Source organism: Entelurus aequoreus, linkage group LG12 (assembly GCF_033978785.1).
Source record: "Entelurus aequoreus isolate RoL-2023_Sb linkage group LG12, RoL_Eaeq_v1.1, whole genome shotgun sequence".
NCBI classification, from domain to species: Eukaryota; Metazoa; Chordata; class Actinopteri; order Syngnathiformes; family Syngnathidae; genus Entelurus; species Entelurus aequoreus.
This window is the reverse complement of record NC_084742.1, coordinates 11,160,206-11,183,038: the sequence shown is the minus strand read 5'-3', so window position 1 is coordinate 11,183,038 and position 22,833 is coordinate 11,160,206. Positions and strand designations below refer to the sequence as shown.

Here is a 22,833-nt window from a genome sequence, read left to right as displayed (position 1 = left end):
CCATAAATCCCGAAAATTTTGCAGAGATATTTGTAAAATAATCTTGTTTTCCTTTAAACCACCGCCAAACAAGCCATTGGGAATGTGACGTCAGCGGATATCATCAGAATTTCATACACATTTTTTAAAATGTTTTACTTGAATGTACGTACTTTATTTGCCCAAAGCTTGGTAAAAATATTATCTAAAGTTTCAAGTTTCATTTATGCAGACATTTAAACATTTGACAGATAAACTGAAGATCTTTTTTATACATATAGCTTGAAATGGAATAGGCAGAGGCTAAAGCTTATTACACCTACTCCATATCTCCATATATGGTCGAAATTTACCCAAAGACCTTTGCAGCAGTCCCCAATCCGCCATTGTAGTCCGCCCTGCAGTCAACAAGCTTCTTTTTTGCTATCCTCTTGATGTGGGGTAGGCTCGCTCGTACACGCGTCTTCCACTATTACAATTTCTAAAATGAAGTAGCGTATAGTTCTAACTTATATCTGTCATTAGACTCGATATGGAAGCGCTAAAAACTACAAAATGGATGACGGGGAGAAGACGCAGTCGAAGTGGAGGCACGTGAAATAGCCTGCCCACAAAACGGCGCATCCTGAAAAGACGGTCAGAAAGTGGCTTAAAGATGGTCATAATCTATGCCAGTGTTTCTTACTCATAGGTCGGGACCCATTATTGGGCCGCAAGCGCCCCCTAGAGGTCCGCCAAAAAATATCTGTTTCCAATACTCGGTTGTAATACACTTTTACACCACTTGTGGCAGTACTGACAATATCAAACACAGAAAAAGTCTGGAGCTAAAGTCATAGAGAAGTTTCTTTAGCGCAAAAATGATGACTAAAGTGGTGAAGCTGTATTTTCATTTCCACTTTAATTTAATTGATTGTTTCTTTAAGAAACATTTATCTTATAAATTATTTATTACATTTAGTTTGAGATGTATTTATATTTATTCTACTTATTTTATTTGATTAATTTAGTTCAGTTCAGTTCAGTTCATTTATTTCGAACATGCATACGATACAATGTAATGCATCACATATTTCCAGTTGTTTCATCACATCACGTCCGAAAAGCAGTAGGAAGAAGCTGAGTTTATTTAATCCTACACTTTTTCATACCATAGCAATTTTATCCCATTTCCTTGTTCTCTGTAACAGAACAGTGCATAAATAAATAATTAATAAATAATATACCATAGTAAGTAAACAAATAATAAATAAATAAATAATCTTTATCTCAAAAGGAAAAAAAAAAAGGGTTCAAGATGTTCATCATAATTATTGTTCTGTGTACTTTGTGAACATTTGTTGTTTGAACAGTCTCTTAAACTGAATCATATTGGTGCTTTGTTTGATTTCATTGGTTAATCCATTCCATAATTTAATTCCACATACGGATATGCTAAAAGTTTTAAGTGTTGTACGAGCATACAAATGTTTCAAATTAGATTTTTCTCTAAGGTTATATTTCTCCTCTTTTGTTAAGAATTGTTGTATATTCTTGGGTAGCAGGTAATGATTGGCTTTGTACATCATTTTAGCTGTTTGCAAATGCACCAAATGGTTGAATTTCAATATTTGTGATTCAATAAATATAGGGTTTGTACGTTCTCTATATTCAACATTATGTATTATTCTAATTGATCTTTTTTGTTACACAGTTAGTAATGAAGCGCACATTTGTAGTTGTTTCCCCATAATTCTACACAATAACTCAGATATGGTAACACTAGCGAGCAGTAAAGAATATGAAGTGATATTTGGTCCAGAACATGTTTTGCTTTATTCATTATTGACGTGTTTCTTGCTACTTTATGTTGTGTATTTTTTTACATGAGGTTTCCAGTTCATTTTATCATCTATTATTACACCCAAAATGTGTTTTCTTTTACCCTTTCAATATCTACTCCGTCTATTTGTATTTGTTTGACTTTCCCTTCTACTGTTACCAAATAGCATTATTTTAGTTTTACTGAGATTCAAAGATAGTCTTTTTTTCTGTCAAACCATCTTTTTAATTTGTTAATTTCTTGTTATTTGTATCAGCTTTGTGTGTTCTCTCCTGAAAAAAACGCGGTTGTATCATCTGCAAATAATACTAAATTTAAGTCCTTTGTAACTTTACAAATGTCATTTATATAAAGATTGAACAATTTTGGTCCAAGAATTGATCCCTGAGGTACGCCACAAAACATTTTCAGCTCTGTAGAAGTGTGTTTGCCTATCTTTACGTATTGATTCCTGTTGGTTAAGTAGCTTCTAACCCAGTTCAATACCAACCCTCTGATTCTGTACCGTTCTAATATGTTTATTAAGATGCTATGATTAGTTGTGTCAAATGCTTTTGTTGAATCCATAAACACTGCAGCAGCACATTTTTTAACATCTATGATCTCTGTTATTTCGATTAATGCCATAGATGTTGAGATGTTGGCTCTGTATCCGTATTGGTTGTCTGTGAGTGTTTCGTTTTTATTTATGAATTTGTCTAATCTGTATTTAAACAGTTTTTCAATAATTTTAGAAAATTGTGGAAGTAGAGAAACAGGTCTGTAGTTTGTGAACTAGTGTTTAGTCACCAGTTTTATAAAATGGTACGACTTTTGCTATTTTCATTTTATCTGGGAATTTGCCTGTTTGAAATGATAGGTTGCTGATATATTTTAAAGGTTCTGAAATCTCTTTAATAACCTTTTTACTGTTTCCATATCAATTTCGTTACAATCAGTTGAGGTCTTGGATTTACCTTTTTTCACAATATTGATAATTTCCTCTTTTGTCATTCTTTTAAGGAACATAGAGTTGGGTTTCTATCTATGGTGTCATTCAAGTCCTCAACTGACTCGGGATCTGGAATCTTTTCCTCCAGATTTGGTCCAATGTTCACAAAGTACTTATTGAAACTTTCAACTACTTCGTTCATATTGTCATGTTTTACATTTCCATCTAAGAAGTATTTAGGATAGTCCTTTTTAGCACCACTTTTAATAATGCTATTTAGGATACCTCATGTTGCTCTCATATTGTTTTTGTTCTGGTCCAATAATTGACTGTTATATTCTTTTCTACATGTTCGTAGTATGCCAGTTAGCTTGTTCTTATACTTTTTATACTTGTTTTCTGCTTCTGTAGATATTTATGTTATAAATGTTCTATATAATGTATTATTCTTTTTGCAAGCATTTTTCAGTCCTTTTGTCATTCATGGTTGATTATTTTTCTTTTGCTTCTTACTAAGTTGTTTCAATGGACAGTGTGTGTCATAAAGCATCGAAAGTATAAATACCATATGCATCATCTACATAATTTTCACTGTAGACATTGTCCCAACTCTGTTTTCTCAGATCATCTTTGAAAGCTGCCATACTTTGTTCTGTACATATTCTTTGAAAAGTATTCTTGTCATCAATGTTCCTTATCTTGTAGTTTCCGTCATAGATTATGAAAACTGGCAGATGATCACTGATGTCGGATATTAGCAGGCTACTTGTGGTATTGTTATCAAAATCATTAGTAAAAATATTATCAATAAGTGTGGCGCTGTGCCCTGATATTCTGCTTGGCCTTGTGATTTTAGGATATAAACTCAGGCTGTACATTATGTCAAAAAAGTCATTTATGGGCTTTTGTTTGTTAGGGATCAATAGGTCAATGTTGAAGTCTCCACATAAGAAGGTTATTTTTTGACTGATTTCAGTAAAAGTTGCCTTAATCCAGTTCTCAAACGTATCAAAGTTTGACTTCGGTGATCGATATATACAACTGATCAGTACGTTTTTGCTTTTTTCATGACATATTTCAATGGTTATACACTCTAAGATATTATCAATAGCTAGTGACATATTTTTTTTACCACTTTGCAGTTTAGGTTCTTCATCACGTACACAGCTATCCCCCTGCGTTCTTGTTGATTCTGTTGATATAATTTAATTTATATCCTTTCAAGTCAAAATCCATTCCTTTTTTAGCATTTATCCATTTTTCTGAGATAGCGATAGCTTTGAAGGGTTTGCTGAATTGTTCCAAAAAATGCTTCACATTGTTGTAGTTAGCATACAAACTTCTGCTGTTTAAATGAATAATCGACAGTTTGTTGTCTATTTTAATGTTTCTGTTATATTGTTTGTCTGTATAATAAAAACAATTATTCCTGGTGTGAAAGCTGGATCTATATCTTCATCTAATTCCAGACTTTTGTAATCTATGCTGCTGAAGGTTTTCAGTTCCATACTTTCCTGTTGATTTATATTTATTTTTATTTATTTCAGCACTATAATTATTAAATATGATTAAAATCGAAAGTAAGATAACTAAGGGTACATTACTAGTTTAGTGTTAATATTTGAGTGTCCCCCGGGCTCCTCTGTAGTAGAAATGTTGGGCCCTGAAGTCAAAAAGGTTAAAAAACCCTGATCTATGCAACATTTCGACCAAGGAACCACTATTACATGTTATGTAGACCAGTGTTTCTTAACCATAGGGCCACCAGCACTCCCTCGAGGGCCGCCAGAATTATCTGTTTCTCAGCTGTGGTCCGTATGGGCTGCAGAGGTACTCAGTTGCAAAACACTTTTCCACCACTTGTGGCAGTAACGACAATATCAAACAAAAGTCTGGAGGTCATAGAGAAATTTCTTCAGCGCAAAAATTATGATTAAAGTGGTGAAGCTGTATTTTCATTTGAGCTTTTTTTGACAGTTTAAGAAACATACATATTATTATTATTTATCATACATTTAGTTAGAATTCATTTATTTTAGCACCATTTAATTATTTTTCATTTGTTTTATGAGTCACTTATTTTGAAGTATATTTGATTAGTATTTATTTCTGTAATCAGCCTGACCTACACTTGACATTTAAACGTGTCTTGCAACACGGCTAATCTTGGAGTTGCCTGGGGACCTTGTACACATGTAAATTGTTGTTCAAAACAACCATTTATGAAATATGTCTTAATTAGTTTGACATATGCAGCAGTGAAAAAAAAAGTCTTAGCTGAAATCAAACCAAACGGGAATAAAACCTGCAGAGCTCTCCCAGGAGAATGTTAAGTTTGTTAAGGCATTGTTGCTTGACATCTTACAAATAAAACATTGACCGTGTCATTGCAAAGTGCTAAAGGTGTAGTTGGCACATTTTTATTTTGAGATGCATCACTTTTGTCTCAAACAAGTGAAGATGCTCTCTTTCAAATTAAAAGCGTCTGTAATGAATGTTCAGCCAGAAGTGGGTCACCCTCCTGGGTGAGGAGGTGACAGGCACGCCACACGTGGTCATGCTTGTCTCCTCCAATAAAGCACCCAAGGGCTTCAACTCACGCAAAGTGCTCTTACCTTTACACGGTGTCAAGAGGCAGCTGTGTGTTTGCGACGCTTGCGTAGAGTCAGACTTTTTCGCCGCTGTGAGGCTTTAAACAAACAAGATGATCCAAGGACAAAGGCTGGCCACTGATGTGTCATCATCATCATCATCATCTCGCAGCCAGACCATCTGAATGTTATTATGGCCTGTGATTGGATGGCCACATCCAAGGGCGTTTCACTTGGCCCAGATGGCCATCGAGGCCAAAACATCTTAGTCACACAGGAACAAAATGACCATATAACCCAAATCCTTTTACGTTTTTATTTCATCTTGAGCCTGTCTACTAAACTTCTGTATGCTGCAGCGAAACATCCTTGGAAAGGATTAGATAAACAACAAAAATCGACTGTTGAGGGATCCTGGATCATGATCAGACACATCAATTTGCTGTCAAGGCATACCTAAGCTTCATGCTAACTTAAAAGAAGGTGGTACATGTCTGATACTGTGGCAAACAGACTACATGATGACCCAAAAAAAACAGAACCCATAAAACATTTTTTAATTCAACAAAGATCCAGCAAAATTCAAGAAATTTGCCGACCTTAAACTTCAGATCATTCCCCAAAGTTTCAGTTGTCTTGGTCTCTTTGCATAAAAGTCATGTTTTTTCCAAAATGGGCTCTGCGGCATTGGAGGCAAACTTGCATATGTGGCTCTACGATTGTCTCGATACCAATATTTTGGTGCTGGTAGTGGTACCAAAATGTATTTTAATACTTTTCAAAATAAAGGAGACCACAAAAATTTTCAATATTGGCTTTAATTTAACAGAACTTCTTATGATACATCTAACAAACGTTTCTTATTGCAACTAAAGAACAATTTTGGCATTAAATAACATAGTGAACAAACTAGACAACTTCTATTTTAGTAAGTAACCAAACGGGTGAAAAGGCTCCTAATGTATGCAGGCTGTTGATGTATGCAGTGACATATGTCATTAACCATTGTCTTAGTTTGTCAAATTATGATGAGACGCAGTAGAAAATGGATGGATTATTAATCTACATGTTCATTTACTGTTAATATCTGGTTACTTTTTGTTTAACATGTGCCATCTACCGTATTTTTCGGATTATAAATCGCTCCGGAGTATACGTCGCATCGGCCGAAAATGCATAATAAAGAAGGAAAAAAACATATATACGTCGCACTCGAGTATAAGTCGCATTTTTGGGGGAAATTTATTTGATAAAATCCAACACCAAGAATAGACATTTGAAAGGCAATTTAAAATAAATAAAGAATAGTGAACAACAGGCTGAATAAGTGTACGTTATGTGACGCATAAACAGGGGCGCCGAAAAGGGGGGGTAAAGGAGACGGATTCTAGGGGCCCATGATGGAGGGGGGCCCAGAGAGGCCCCTAATGATGATTAAATTATAATACAGAAAAAATAATGGGGGCCCTGTAAAGATTCTTTTCATGGGGCCCAAAATCCCTAGCGGCGCCCCTGCACATAAATAACCAACTGAGAATGTGCCTGGTATGTTAACGTAACATATTATGGTAAGAGTCATTCAAATAACTATAACATATAGAACATGCTATACGTTTACCAAACAATCTGTCAATCCTGATCGCTCAATCCGATGAAATCTTCTTCCTCGTTGTCGCTCCTGGTATGTGCCGCTAGCGTCCTTTCTTTCTGCTGCTCCATCGCCGTTTTCTGCTGCATATTTCACTAAGTCCAGCTTGTAATCTGTAGTATATGATTTCCTTTTCGGTGCCATTTTTGTTCAGCCCTCCTCAGTTTTTTTTAAAATGATCCATTTTAATAGCTACGGCAGTAGCATATAGCATATAGCAGTTAGCATCCCATGACCCATAATGCACTTCTGCCATGACCCTTCCCCGCCGAATTCTTATTGGTTGACGTGTGTGTGACGATTGCTGACATTTGCTTCGTCTCTTCCGTGAATGAGCTAAATAATATTATTTGATATTTTACGGTGATGTGTTAATAATTTCACACATAAATCGCTCCGGAGTATATGTCACACCCACGGCCAAACTATAAAAAAAAACTGCAATTTATAATCCGAAAAATACGGTACATTTATTTTAAAATGTAATAAGCACTTATTTTTCTGTTATTTCGATACTTAACATAATTTTTGGGTTATACTACAGATTTGGGTATCGATCCAATACCAAGTAGTTACAGAGTCATACATTGGTCATTCGTAAAGTTCTCATGTGTCCAGGGACATATTTCACGAGTTTATAAACAATAAAAAAATTACAAAAGCTTTTGTGATAATAAAATATATCGATGTAATCTCTGTAGTATCGACTATATACGACTCTTGTACTTGGTATCGTTACAGTCTGTGTATTGATCAACCCATTTGTTTACATTCAGGAGCGCCAGCTTGTTATTAGTGCTTAGCTATTGTATCCTCCTACGACGTGTAGTGAAACATGTTTATCTATTCCTCGTCCTGCAGGGATGATAATTGTTAGAACCGTAGTGTGTTTGTCGCCAAGGAGGCGAGGATGAGTGATTTAGAAGTAGTTAAAACACTGTGGACAGATGTTAGCCACTAGCTACCTAGGTTTAAAAGTACTTTACTGTTAACAGCTCCAACTTTATCGTTAGTTTTTCAGCCAAAATGCATCCATTCTCCCTCTTTTGTCTAAACACAGTTTCTGCCTGCAAGTGGTATGTTCGTGTGTTGACTCGCGAGATGCGCCTCGTATTAGCAGCAATGTCACCACGGCAAGTCGTCATGTTGGTGGGAAAAAAAAGTACCAGTATTTTCTAAAGGCAGCATAGTACCTTTTTTAATTTAATTAGTAGCGCGGTACTTCATCAATACAAGTATACCATACAACCCTAAGTGCCACAAAATTGTCAATTACTCAAACTTTAGAATTTGTATTTTGCACAGTTCAATAATTTCTGAACTTAAAAACCCAGAACATGACATCAAAACCTTCTCCGAAAATTTGCCTTAACTACAGCAGGGCTATTTTTACAGAAACCAAAGGTCTCTCCATGGTGTCGAACTTCTCCCTTCACTATTATTCTTATTTTGGGGGCCAGCATCCTTTGCAATGGATAGTTGTTTCCATTCTATTTATTTGATCAATTACAAAGTTCTAAATTTCTTGCGTTGTTATGCAAAATACAAATGCCCGTTGTCGTGGATGCTGGTCTTTAGGAGGTTAAAGTGTCAATGCTAAGAGCAGTTTACTGGTTTTAGGAATTTGCTGCAAACATTTTTTGTGCTAAATTCCAAAAAGGTGTCACTCTCGGACCACCACTTGAATAGCCCTGCCCTAGTGTATGATTTGTTGTAGAAATAGACCTCAGACATTTTAGGGAAGCCTATATTTCGGATATTTCATGCAAATAGTCGACTTGTATAACCTGAAAAAGAAAAGAAACAAAATAAACGTTCAAGATTTATTCAACAATTTGTGGGTTCTGTTTTTTGGTCACCCTTGTAGTTCCATCCATCCATCCATTTTCTACTGCTTGTCCCTTTCGGGGTCGTGGGGGGTGCTGGAGCCTATCTCAGCTGCATTCGGGCGGAAGGCGGGGTACACCCTGGACAAGTCGTTATGTGCAATGTTGGACTGTAAGATAAAAAGCCATATATTGGTGAAAATTGAGGCACCGCTGTAAAATACTCATCGCATACACCAAAAATCATCCTGATCAAATATAAAACAGCTCTTTCTTTCGTCACCAAATTTGATGCAAAACTCTTTCTGACTTTTTGAACCAACACACAAATAAAAGCCACAGCAAAACCTGACATCATCAAACATTTCCCACAAAAATAACATTTGATTTGATAAGCAAACAAGGTAAACAAAGACCGTGTTGACGCCTGCGTCTTGTATTCTTGGAACAATTTGACTTTTAATTTGCACGCATTGTGCGTTCATGCTGACATTTGGTACACGAAATAGCCTAAAGGGATTTTTTGTGTTTAATGTCACACAATTTAGTGTGATGACAACAGCGGTATAATTAGATGCCGGAGCCTGTTTGTCTCTCCCTTTCCCTCTCTTTTGCAAGCGTCCATAACCGAACAATCGGGGATGTTTTCATGTCAAGTGAGACAAGCGTTGAGTGGCAGCCTCCCCTCAACCGCAACACAACCAAAAAGTAAAACAATGCCAACAAAATATTAAATTACTCTTGCAGGCAGAATTATTCATGCCGTCTAGCTGCTAATACCCTGAAGAGAGGACGGAGGAATAGTAAGGAGGCAATTGTGTTGGCTTAGCGTTGAATTGGTGGTGAAGACGATGTTCGCGAAGGACATGTTTCACTGGTATTGTGAGCCTGCGAGCACAATGACTTACTTTGTAATGTGTCTTATTGTCTTTGTGTTCATTTAACATCCGCTTTGCTTACAAGACTTTCAAGTGGGACCTTTTTCTGCTCGCAGCATGTTTTTATTGCATATTGTCAAAATACAATTAATTTGAAGTATATTGTTAAATATTGCACTAATTTGATTTGTCACCTGTACCACATTAAATTGATTTTAGCATCTTTCATTGAAGGAAATGTATCAAAATACCCCCCATGCAATTTCATTCAACTATTAAAATGTTATATATTCTATATCTCAAGATACGAGTGCCGCAGCTTACAAATTTTTCGGGATGAGATGTCTTTTGGCTAGATGTTATGCTTAAGGTTGCGAGCAAAAAATTCAGGTCACGATACTGCTAACCGGTGGTTGGTGTAGTGGAGTGAAGTGAATTATATTTATATAGCGCTATTCTCTAGTGACTCAAAGCGCTTTTACATAGTGAAACCCAATATCTAAGTTACATTCAAACCAGTGTGGGTGGGCACTGGGAGCAGGTGGGTAAAGTGTCTTGCCCAAGGACACAACGGCAGTGATTAGGATGGCGGAAGCGGGGATCGAACCTGCAACCCTCAAGTTGCTGGCACGGCCGCTCTACCAACCGAGCTATACCGCCCCAGTAGCGAATGTCATAGTGAACCCCGTAAGAGCTGACCAAAACACCAGCTAGCATTAGCTTATAGTTAAACATTAACACTTTGTTTTTCTTAGCATGGGAAGGATGAAAGTGAATGTGAAGGACAGTGCTGAGAAGAAATGTGGGGTACGTTTATTTAATTAAAGTAAGTAATCATCAATAACATGACACTGCTTGTAGCTAACTACAGTAACTTGGTGAAGTAGTTGGAGCGTAGCACTGCTATTTTTAATGTTATGGAATTTTCACTATTCCATAAAGAAATGTTTACAGAAAGCTAAGGTATTTTAAGTATTTATTTGAGATCCCAAATAACACCAAAGGCTGCACAAGTCACAACCACATCTCGGCTCAGATCCCACATCAAGGCAAGAAAAAACTCAACTCATTGGGTGCAATGAGAAACTTTGGAAGGGACAGTCACCACCCCCCGGGTGACCGGTGCAATGGATGCCGAGTGGATACAGTTGATAATGTAAGAGTCCAGTCCGTAGCAGGGCCAGCAGGGGCACTGTCTTGATTAGAGATGGAAAGGTCAGTCTAAATTAAAAAAAAAACCCACTTGGATATGTTTGTGCTTTTGTGTGCTTAGCTGCTGGATACGGTGGCTGCCAACTATCATGTTTACCTTTTGTAAATTAATTAGCTAAATACAGGAAAAGACCAACCTTGTGTGCTTATTGGAGGACATTTAGATCTTAAAGGCCTACTGAAATGAATTTTTTTTGTTTAAACGGGGATAGCAGATCTATTCTATGTTTCATACTTGATCATTTCGCGATATTGCCATATTTTTGCTGAAAGGATTTAGTATAGAACGACGATAAAGATTGCAACTTTTGGTATCTGATAAAAAAAAAGGCTTGCCCCTACCGGAAGTAGCGTGACGTAGTCAGTTGAACATATACGCAAAGTTCCCTATTGTTTACAATGATGGCCGCATGAAGTGAGAGAGATTCGGACCGAGAAAGCGACAATTTCCCCATTAATTTGAGCGAGGATGAAAGATTTGTGGATGAGTAAAGTGCAAGTGAAGGACTAGTGGGGAGTTGAAGCTATTCAGATAGGGAAGATGCTGTGAGAGCCGGGGGTGACCTGATATTCAGCTGGGAATGACTACAACAGTAAATAAACACAAGACATATATATACTCTATTAGCCACAACACAACCAGGCTTATATTTAATATGCCACAAATTAATCCTGCATAAAAACACCTGCGTGTTTGTTACGCTAGCTCCTAGCTCCTCTGCTAGCTCCTAGCTCCATAGAACACGCCAATACAATTCAAACACCTGATCAACACACACAATCACTCAGCCCAAAAGACCGTTCACCTAACCCAAGGTTCATAAAGCTTATATATTTTAAAAAAGTTATGTACATACGCAAAAAAAAGTTGCGCACATACGGTCAAGCGATCAAATGTTTAGAAGCCAAAGCTGCATACTCACAGTAGCACATCTGCGTCTTTGTCATCCAAATCAAAGTAATCCTGGTAAGAGTCTGTGTTGTCCCAGTTCTCTACAGGCGTCTGTGTATCGAAGTCAAAAGTCCTCCTGGTTAGAGTCTCTGTTATCCGAGTTCTTCCATCTTGACTGCATCTTTCGGGAATGTAAACAAAGAAGCGCCGGCTGTGTACTGTTGTTGCTGACTACGTTCGAAAAATACGTCCATTTCGCACCGACAACTTTCTTCTTTGCTTGCTCAGCTTCCTTCTCCATAATGCAATGAACATGATTGCAACAGATTCACGAACACAGATGTCCAGAATACTGTGGAATTATGAAATGAAAACAGAGCTTTTTCGTATTGGCTTCAATGTGGAAGGCATACCCGTGTTCGCCGGTCTACGTCACGCGCATACGTCATCCTCAGAGGCGTTTCGAACCGGAAGTTTAGCGGCAAATTTAAAATGTCACTTTATAAGTTAACCCGGCCGTATTGGCATGTGTTATAATATTAAGATTTCATCATTGATATATAAACTATCAGACTGCATGGTCGGTAGTAGTGGGTTTCAGTAGGCCTTTAACTGGCTGTCCAGCTTTACATAAGTAAAGTAGAGCTTATATCAGAGCTTTTAAATGCAAGTCAATATAATCATAGTTTTCTTTGTTCCTATCGTACCGATATCAATATCGTATTGGGACACCTCTATTAACAGCTGTTGAATTTTTTTATTTTAAAGCAGTTTCAAAACGCACATCCATTTCATATAGCAGGAATTGTGAAAATGTTGTTAAAGGTCATGTTTAAAGGTTAGGCGTCAACATGGCATTCTGGCATGTGTGATCACGCCAAATCCAGATGTCACAACAAGGCGTGTGTAATGTTTGCTGTGTGAAAAGTAAGCAATGCAGGAGTAAGTGGGTTGGTTAGCATGATATGGCGGCTTCATTACATCCTGCTTACAATGCAAGTCCCTTTGTGCAAAGGTTTTTGGCGTTCCCCGTCCTTGCTGGCAAACCTCCTGGCAAACTCTTTGAGCTGCATTCAAGTGGGCGTTGGTTTCGACTGTTGTGGAGGCTGCCAGCCTGCTTGGAAGCCAGCAAGGAATCTAAAAAAAAAACCTCACACAATAGACAACATAAACTCGATCTAGCTTGCAGACGTATTGCAGGATGACAGGGTGTAATGTGCTGAATGGTGAAAGCTCCTCCCTCCCTGGTGTAATATCTCCATGCCGGATATTGTCCCTGTTGTTAAACGTGTGCTGCCATTGTTCCTTTAGCACTGCTCCTGATCAACAGATGCTCTTTTCTCAAAGCTTAATATTGTGAGTCTAGAGTCCTCTTGCTCCTGTCTCCTAGTGTGGTGAGACTCAAGTGTTGTCCATACTGTAGTTGTCCTTCATCATCTTAGCAGGACATAATCAATAGTACACTTCCAAGTTTTTGGGAAAAGTTGAAAAAAAAACAAAAACCGCCACACATCTGGCTCGGTCACCGTAGTGGCAGACTGATGGCGGGATGAAACTTCCGTGATAATAAAGTGCAAACTCACACCAGCAGGATGATTATTTGCGCTGCATGTTAGTGCCAAGGCAGGACTGTGTTGAATGTGAGGCTGGATTGAAAGACAGGAGGAAATTTGAGATTATAAATTAGCGCTGAGATCACTGACATGATTGAAGTTAAGTATTCTAAAAGCCAAAGCTCCGGTATCGGTTCTTAGCTTATGCAGGTGTATCTAATGCACTTGTTGCAGGTCTATTCCTGACCTTGTTTCTTTGAATACAAACAAAACGTTTGCTCTCTCTTCACCCGCTCTAATTGGTGTCCATGTCTAACACCGAGGCCAAGCGGTGCACTCGATATCGTTTGAAGGCTATTTCGACAGTGAGGAGTCCACATGATTGCTACTGAAGCAGCTTCTTGGTGCTTCTCAAAGCCCTCCTGCGGTCTGCTGCTAAATAGCAGTCGAAATTGGAGGCTCCTGACCTCCTACAGTAGAGACATTTGAAGCCATTTAGGCAGGAAAGCTGTGTGGTGCACCAGTCGATGCTCCACAGCAGTTGTTTTAAATTACCCCAGTGCAAACCTTAGCAGCACAAACTTCAGTAAGAGTTGCTGGTACCAGCATCCTGCATAAAGTCACCAGATTTTTAAAATGTATTAATAAATGAGCTGAGATAAAATTTCTACAATTTAAAACAAATTCCAAGGTAAGTTTATTTCGAGAGATGCACAATATCTTTTTTCAGGGTAATACCGTTTCAGGTAACCTAATGTTTCTCAAGAAACTGCTAACTTATATTGAATCAATATTTTTTAAGTTTAGATTCAACTGTAGTTTGTGCACACCTTTTTTTGCGACTAGCCTTGGAGCAGTTTCTTTAGCAGTGTTGGCGTCTTCAAAACACTGTCGTAGTGATGCCGACATGTCGTGTGGCTAAGTTTTGATTTGTTAATGCGCAATGTTTTGTTTTTTTTCCTCCGAGTAGAACAATCCGTGCAAATAGTACACACAATGTTTTCCCCTGAAACAGTAAAGAAGTCCCACATGATCAATGCCATATTTGTTTACAACGAGATCAAAGAAAGTATACAGCACGGCGCAGACAAGGCACACTTGATTTGCTCACCCTAACCCTCCTACAATACACTATGGGTAAACTCATACTGTTGGTAAACCCAAAATGTTATTTTTGTCACAGCGCTTTCCCCGACGTAACCATGATAACTGTAGTATATGCGCCTACAATCTGTAACTGTGATCACCATATCAGGGCCGGCCCGTGGCATAGGCTGTATAGGCAAATGCTAAGGGCGCCGTCCATCAGGGGGCGCCACGCCAGTGCCACAAATGTTGGAGGAAAAAAAAAAAAAGTTGGTACTATTATTTCTAAATACATAAAATAATCCCACGTTAATTAAAATGCAAAGTAAAGCCTATTTAATAGAAATATTATTTGTTACAACATTACGCCCCCCCTCCCCCGGCACGGTGCGCCCCCTCCCTTCCCGTATCATGACTCTTTTTGGACGTCACCACATAAAAAAAATCAACACAAGATGTCAAAAAAGCCAAAACTGTCAGGTGCCCAGGGGAGAAAAGAAGGGGAGAAACGAGAAAAAGACAGAGGTAGCAGGTAGGTAACGTTAGCCTACATGAAATTATTTGTCTGTTACAGAATGTGATAGTAACCTGGCTTTTAGCATTAAGCTAATGTTACATGATTCGGCAATTGCTAATTAATAAATAGCTAGTTCTGTTTTAACGTCGGGTTAATATTGTGGAGGGGGCTAAATTGTTATGGAAAATAATAATGTAACGTTAGGTAATTACAGTACTCCCTGGTGTACAGTAATTTGTAAGTCATTCTAGTTAATGCAATATTAAAAAGCACAAATAGAGAACTCTGTAGGATCCCCTTTTTTGTAATATAGTTGTTAAAGTCATACTGGTTTGATATCTTGTTTTGTGCAGTACCTTATTCATATTGTATTTTTAATTTATTTTATGCAACTTGTTGACACGTTTTATTTGTGTTTATGTATGTAAAAAATATTGTATTTCATATATTCATATATTCATTTTTTATTTTTTGTATTCATTTATTTATCCATATTTTTGTTTATCTTGTTAACTATTCTGATTGTTAATTTGCTTTCTTTAAGTAAAAAAAAAGGTCAAAGACAAAGCTATTCGGTTTCTTGTGAGTATATACACTTCACTGCCGATGTGGGGGGGCGCCACCTAAAATCTTGCCTAGGGCGCCAGATTGGTTAGGGCCGGGCCTGCACCATATACAACGGTCTAGGAGCGTTATTGTACTTTAATATTATTATATGTTTCCCATTGACTTTTAATTGTTCACAGGTTCAGAGAGGGCAGTCACATGTTCTGCAATTTAGTGATGGCTGTTGTGGAGAGTATGTCAGGTCAATTTAACAGATTTTGTGTAAAATAAAACTTCAGTGTTGTGTTTTGTGTTCAGTGTTTGGCCCAGTTTGACCAAACTTGGTGGAAGGTTAAGCCAGGGGTGAAAGAAGAACCCAGAACACAACAGGGCAAATTGGCCATTGTGATTTTGTGTGTTGAGTATTTCCTGTTGTAAGGAGTCTAGTATGGCTTCTTCTTCCTCACAGTGGTCATTAGATTAAATTGACAGAATTACCAGTGTTAATTAGTAAAAAAACGTCTGCCTGCAGGCTCAATAAGCCTTATTTAAAATATCAGTTAATCATCTCCGCTCATGATTTACAACTAGACTGTCCTCGCATCTTGACATCATTCATCACTCATAGAAATATATCGTTCAACCGATGAATGCTGACACGTCGTCTTCTCTTTCAGCAAACACACCACTTTGAAGGCAGGCCTGGAAGGAAGGAACCCCTTGCGACAACACATCGTAAGTGTCTTGTTACAGAGCCTTGTCTGGATGCCGCAAGATCCCGTAGTCCAATTTCCAACTGATTGTGCAGCCTATAAATGTGTCGTAATTATATTTGCCAAACACGCCAGTAATGCTCTGATGCGTTCACACAATATCCATCGAATCAGTAAACCACACAGACAGACAAAAAGTGGCCTCCGGGCTCATTGGACATGCAGACGCAGTCCTGTTGCTTTTTTATAATGAGATCTGGGGGCGTTAAATTTAAGATTCAACACACTGTGTGATCACTCAGTGCACTGGTCATTTAGTCAGAAGGAGAGCTTAAATGAGTCCATTTGATTGTCCTTTATTTAAAGCTGTATTTTACACAAATGTGGAAAAGTCTATACGCTATATAGAAAGCTGTCCAACTTGTTCTCAAATCAATTCCCTCCAAATGTTCACTGTTTATTGTGCTTTGATCGATTTCTAAAGACTACTATTTGCATTTAGGTGTAAAGACAAGACCATTGATCAGTTACCACTTTTTTAATGGGATGCGGCGCGTTCAGCCACATTTCTATCACACTCACACCTGTCAGCTGTGATTGATGCGCTGTTCACTCGCCATGTTTCGCCGGCATACCTGCCCGTGGAACACGCCTCCGCCGCCTTACATTAGGGTGCATATTAATCACCCTTAACGTTGAGTCATTGAGCCCACGTTACATTTACGCTTGTTTAATGTTTAAATACAACCAGGAATCTGAGACCTCAAGACTGCATTCGTATCTGTGGCGCTGGCTTTGCTTTAGTGTCTGAAATACAACATATTATAATTCTGTCATCTGATGAAATCAACTCAAAAATCTGCATATAAAATGAAAATGTATACAATCAACACGTGCAGGTTAGCCATAACAGCTTATTTGTTTAGCAGTCAGATACTATTAACTGTAGTTAATAAACACAGCTGTCGTTTTAAATATAATGATATGACAACAGAAATAAACAATCACACACACTAAAAAATGCAAGATTATTTTTTCTAACCAAATGCTCGGTTGAGCCTGTTGGGTCATATTTATGGGTTATTTCTTAGGAGTTGGGTAGTTATTGTGACTAGGGATGTCCGATATTATCGGCCGATAAATGCGTTAAAATGTAATATCGGAAATTATCGGTATCGTTTTTTTTATTATCTGTATCGTTTTTTTTGTTTTGTTTTTTGTTTTTTTTTTTTATTAAATCAACATAAAAAACACAAGATACACTTACAATTAGTGCACCAACCCAAAAAACCTCCCTCCCCCCATTTCTTTCTGTTATCAATATTCTGGTTCCTACATTATATATCAATATAAACTACCGTTCAAAAGTTTGGGGTCACCCAAACAATTTAGTGGAATAGCCTTCATTTCTAAGAACAAGAATAGACTGTGGAGTTTCAGATGAAAGTTCTCTTTTTGTGGCCATTTTGAGCGTTTAATTGACCCCACAAATGTGATGCTCCAGAAACTCAATCTGCTCAAAGGAAGGTCAGTTTTGTAGCTTCTGTAACGAGCTAAAGGGTTTTCAGATGTGTGAACATGATTGCACAAGGCTTTTCTAATCATCAATTAGCCTTCTGAGCCAATGAGCAACACATTGTACCATTAGAACACTGGAGTGATAGTTGCTGGAAATGGGCCTCTATACACCTATGTAGATATTGCACCAAAAACCAGACATTTGCAGCTAGAATAGTCATTTACCACATTAGCAATGTATAGAGTGTATTTCTTTCAAGTTAAGACTAGTTTAAAGTTATCTTCATTGAAAAGTACAGTGCTTTTCCTTCAAAAATAAGGACATTTACATGTGACCCCAAACTTTTGAACGGTAGTGTATATCAATACAGTCTGCAAGGGATACAGTCTGTAAGCACACATGATTGTACATGCTGCTGGTCCACTAATAGTACTAACCTTTAACAGTTAATTTTACTCATTTTCATTAATTACTAGTTTCTATGTAACTGTTTTTATATTGTTTTACTTTCTTTTTTATTCAAGAAAATGTTTTTAATTTAGTTATCTTATTTTATTATTATTTTTAAAAAGTACCTTATCTTCACCATACATGGTTGTCCAAATTAGGCATAATAATGTGTTAATTCCACGACTGCATATATCGGTTGATATCGGTATCGGTTGATATCGGTATCGGTAATTAAAGAGTTGGACAATATCGGAATATCGGATATCGGCAAAAAGCCATTATCGGACATCCCTAATTGTGACCAACCAGTAAACCAGCCAGCTGGGTTAAAAATGGAGTCAAACGTCTCAAGTGCTCAAAGAGTCATGTGACAGTTTCTGCTGGAAGAAGCATCTCTGACAAGCCTAATATATGTATAAGCATTAGCCGATAGATTAAAGTAAATGTAGCGATCAGAAATTAAACTCAATGTGACAGAGTAAAAGTAGTTTTTCTTCTTCACAAACCTACTCAAGTAAAAGTAATAAGTATGTTGCATTAAAACTACTCTGACAAGTACGATTTCTCCAAAAAGTTACTTCAGTAAATGTGACGGAGGAAATGTAACGTTTTAATACTTACCACCCACCTCTGCTTAATAGCACTAATGTTAGACTATTGAGTGAATGAATAATGGATGCTCAGTGTACTGTAAAGTAAAGTCGGTAATCTAGAATCTAATTGCTGTATTATTAAAACTTTTTATTTTCAACATTGCTAAGCACCTGGTTGCTAAACCATGTTTTTCTTCTCTTCTGTTTGCCTCATTGGCTTTGACACACGGAGCACTGAGGCCTTTGTAGCGATTGCATGTCAAGGAAAAAGTTCCCTCAATGATTAATCAACATCATCAAATCTTATTCAGTATACAGGAGAACAACCTGGATCCAGTTTGTTCGGCGCCAGTGACACAGGTGCTTGTAAAAGAAGGATGTAAACATGTAAACATTGCATTCAACTCCCACACTGACGGCTTCATAAAAACAATCTAGAGCCAGACATCTGTCTGTCACAAAGATCCTTCGCTCTTTTAGCCTGTGGTCACCGGCTCAAAATGAAAACCACCTCGATGCCACATCTCCTTTGCTGCGGGCGCACGTGGCGCTCCTTGTGCTTCTTTTTAATCTCGCCGCGCTGCTATTTCATTTCCTGTCTGGTTGAATGAATCAGTGCCACTGCCACGATCTTGTGTCAGTCACACACTTTACATTCATAAAGCCACATAATGGTACCAGCCAGTGTCTTTTTGTGTGTAAAGAAAGAAGCATAGATGTTTAATGATCAAATTTTACTTATATAGCCCTAAATCACGAGTGTCTTGAAGGGCTGCACAAGCCACAAGGACATCCTCTGCTCAGATCTCACATCAGGGCAAGAAAAAACTCAACCCAATGGGATGACAATGAGAAACCTTGGAGGTGACCCCCCCCTGGGCGACCGGTGCAATGGACGTCGAGTGGCTCTAGCATAATAGTTTGAGAGTCCAGTCCATAGTGGATCTAACATAATAATGTGAGAGTCCAGTCCATAGTGGGGCCAGCAGGAGATCATCTTGAGTGGAGACGGGTCAGCAGCGCAGAGACGTCCCCAACTGATGCGCAGATGAGTGGTCCACCCTGGGTCCCGACTTTGGACAGCTAGTGCTCATCTGTGGTCACCGAATCTGTGCCGTTTCTTTTTTTGCTCTGCCCCCCTCTCCACGAAGGAGAGGGGGGCAGAAAAGAAACGGCAGATCAACTGGTCTAAAAGGGGGGTCTATTTAAAGGCTTGAGTATACAAATGAGTTTTAATATGGGACTTAAATGCTTCTCCTGAGGTAGCATCTCTAACAGTACATTCCAGAGTACTGGAGCCCGAATAGAAAACGCTCTATAGCCCGCAGACTTTTTTTGGGCTCTGGGAATCACTAATAAGCCGGAGTTCTTTGAACGCAGATTTCTTGCCGGGACATATGGTACAATACAATCAGCAACATAGGATGGAGCTCGACCGTGTAGTATTTTATACGTAAGTAGTAAAACCTTAAAGTCACATCTTAAGTGCACAGGAAGCCAGTGCAGGTGAGCCAGTATAGGCGTAATATGATCAAACTTTCTTGTTCTTGTCAAAAGTCTAGCAGCCACATTTTGTACCAACTGTAATCTTTTAATGCTAGACATAGGAAGGCCCGAAAATAATATGTTACAGTTATCGAGAGGAGACGTAACGAACGCATGAATAATGATCTCAGCGTCGCTAGTGGACAAAATGGAACGAATTTTAGCGATATTACGGAGATGAAAGAAGGCCGTTTTAGTAACACTCTCAATGTGTGACTCAAATGAGAGAGTTAGGTCGAAGATAATACCCAGATTCTTTACCGAGTCGCCTTGTGTAATTGTTTGGTTGTCAAATGTTAAGGTGGTATTATTAAATAGGTGTTGGTGTTTAGCCGTACCGATAATCAGCATTTCCGTTTTCTTAGCGTTGAGTTGCAAAAAGTTAGCGGGCATCCATTGTTTAATTTCATTAAGACACGTCTCCAGCTGACTACAATCCGGCGTGTTGGTCAGCTTTAGGGGCATGTAGAGTTGGGTGTCATCAGCATAACAGTGAAAGATAACACCGTATTTGCGTATGATGTCACCTAGCGGCAGCATGTAGATGCTGAAGAGTGCAGGGCCAAGAACCGAACCCTGGGGAACTCCACACGTTACCTTAACATAGTCCGAGGTCACATTGTTATGGGAGACACACTGCATCCTGTCAGTAAGATAAGAGTTAAACCAAGACAAGGCTAAGTCTGACATACCAATACGTGTTTTGATACGCTCTAATAAAATATTATGATCGACGGTATCGAAAGCAGCGCTAAGATCAAGAAGCAGCTACATAGATGACGCATCAGCATCCATCGTTAGCAATAGATAGTCATTTTTGCGAGGGCTGTCTCCGTAGAGTGATTTTCCCTAAAACCGGATTGAAAGGGTTCACAGAGATTGTTAGACACTAAGTGTTCATTTAGCTGCTGTGCAACAATTTTTTCGAGGATTTTTGAAATAAACGGAAGGTGGGACACCGGCCCGTAGTTTACCATGAGGTCAGGATCGAGGTTAGGTCTTTTGAGCAGAGGATGAATAACCGCTTTTTTGAATGCTAGGGGAACAGTGCCAGAGGAAAGTGATACGTTTATAATATTTAGCACTGATGGACCTAATATTACAAAAAGCTCCTTGATAAGTTTCCCAGGAAGGGGGTCAAGTAAACATGTTGTTTGTTTTATCCCATTTACACGCCGTAGCAATTCCTCTAATGTTATTTCATCAAAAAGAGAGAGACTATTTTGGAGGGCAATATCCGTCGTATGCACAGTAGTATTTGTGTTAATAGAACCCAGTTGTAGCTGGGATGCATTGTCTTTAATCTCCTTTCTAATTGCAGACAGCCAATTTTCTTATTAAAGATATTCATAAAGTCATCTGCCGAGTGGGTGTAGCTACTGGGAGGAGTCCCTTGTTGGGTTTTTGATTGATTTAAACTTTTATTAGTAGACTGCACAGTTCAGTACATATTCCGTACAATTGACCACTAAATGGTAACACCCGAATAAGTTTTTCAACTTGTTTAAGTCGGGGTCCACGTAAATCAATTCATGGTATAGGGTTAGCGATGCTACTGTACTGAACAAATATTTAGGATCGTTTTTGTTGAGGCGGATGAGATTTGAGTAGTATTTAGCTTTAGCTAAGGTAAGCATGCGTTTATAAATTATTAAACTATCACTCCATGCTTGATGGAAGACCTCAAGTTTAGTCGCGTGCCATATGCGTTCCAGCTTTCTACATGATCATTTAAGAGCTCTAGTTTCTTCTGTAAACCATGGGGTACGCCTTTTAGGGGCCCTTTTTAGCTTTAGCGGTGCTATACTATCAATGGTTTCGTGCAGGGCGTCGGTAAAGTTGTTAGTGAGGTTATCAATAGAGCCCACATAATTTGTGAATGGTGCCATTACTGAAGGCAGTAGGCCAGCAAGAGTCATCTTTGTGGCAGCATTAATGTTGCGGCTGCTAAAGCAGTTATTATTATTATTAGCCTGTTGACAATGAGTCAGAACTTCAAATTTTATAAGGTAACGATCGGACATTACTTTAGTATACGGGAGTATCATAACTTTGGAGGTGGTGACACCACAGAAAGTTTCTCAAACAAATCAAATGTTCAAACAAATATTTTACAAAGGGATCGCTGCAAGCACAAGCGGTCCGATTGTATTCCACAAGATGATGAAAGTGATATTTTTAAGAGTCATTACCTTCGACGCATCTTCTGCTCAGACTCTACTCACTCTCATTTGTTTTATGCTTCGCTCAAGCTGCTTGACCATCGTGTGAATAAGGCTGCAAAGAAGAAAAACGGATGTGCTGTCATATGCAACCCTCATTTACGCCATTATTTGTTTCAATGCTAAACACCACTTCCACAAACAGTTGGTGTGTCTTCACACGAGCTCCTCGGTGGCCGTGTGTTTCGCTCAAGGCTTCTGCATGCTTTTCAGTAAGCTTCAAGGCGTGACAGTGACACGGCAAGAAGACAAGGCGTGGCCCCAGAACTCGCTGAAGAGAAGGCAACACGGCGCCCCGTTGTCCTCAGGG

General features: G+C 38.5%; 1 protein-coding gene across 5 annotated transcripts in view; it reads left to right on the top strand.

Annotated features, from left to right (window-relative positions):
* The window catches only part of syt1a (synaptotagmin Ia), a 222,534-nt gene that overhangs the window by 48,562 nt on the left and 151,139 nt on the right, over positions 1–22,833 (top strand). For 4 of the 5 annotated variants that reach the window (XM_062064689.1, XM_062064688.1, XM_062064691.1 and 1 more), the window contains one exon: positions 16,159–16,216. The exons of the other annotated variant lie outside the window; for it this stretch is intronic. The gene's annotated coding sequence lies outside the window, so the exon portion shown is untranslated. The remainder of the gene's footprint in view (positions 1–16,158; positions 16,217–22,833) is intronic. 5 annotated transcript variants of the gene reach the window in all.